This window comes from Periplaneta americana, chromosome 9, assembly GCF_040183065.1.
Source record: "Periplaneta americana isolate PAMFEO1 chromosome 9, P.americana_PAMFEO1_priV1, whole genome shotgun sequence".
Lineage (NCBI taxonomy): Eukaryota > Metazoa > Arthropoda > Insecta > Blattodea > Blattidae > Periplaneta > Periplaneta americana.
Window position 1 is genome coordinate 177,578,881 of NC_091125.1, and position 648 is coordinate 177,579,528.

The window sequence follows — 648 nt, forward strand, 5'->3', positions numbered from 1 at the left end:
CCTTGTAATGATAATGATTCCGTTTTCGGTAGAGGATTTTTTTTTTCAGAGAAATCGAAGATCTTCTGAACACAGAAGATAGAATTTTCATGAAACTAAAAAAAGGCACTTTCTCACAATTTTATACCAATGGAATCAGTTTTGCTTCTGCTGATGAGTGCATGTGTTACGTAAAGAAAAATATTTCAATATTCAGATAAATTACAAGGAAAAAACGGGAAAATTACTCCAGTGAATTAAATAATAAAAGTCCCAAAATTCGAGACAATTTTATTGGCATCCCGACCGACATCGAAGTCGAAATCGCGAAGAAGTGAGGTGGAGTGGGACTGTTATCGCGCGGCGGCCTTGCCGGCTCGGAGCATTAACCGATAGGGATGCGACGCAGCAAACATGTTGCACAACCGAACATCACGCTGCGCAATCCTCGGACTGGTTCGAATTTCGAACTTTTCAACCAGCATATTTCCTCAGGTGCATATACTGCTATAGAGGCGCCTTGTCTCTGAGTCTTCATAGCAGACGGTACGACTCGTTTCAGTTGATTAAACTGAAGAAATGTGCGATATTATCATTGAATGCGGCTTTCTGTCAATAATAGGGCCTGCAGGCATCTTATTACAAAGAGTTCACTTGACAGGGGAAATA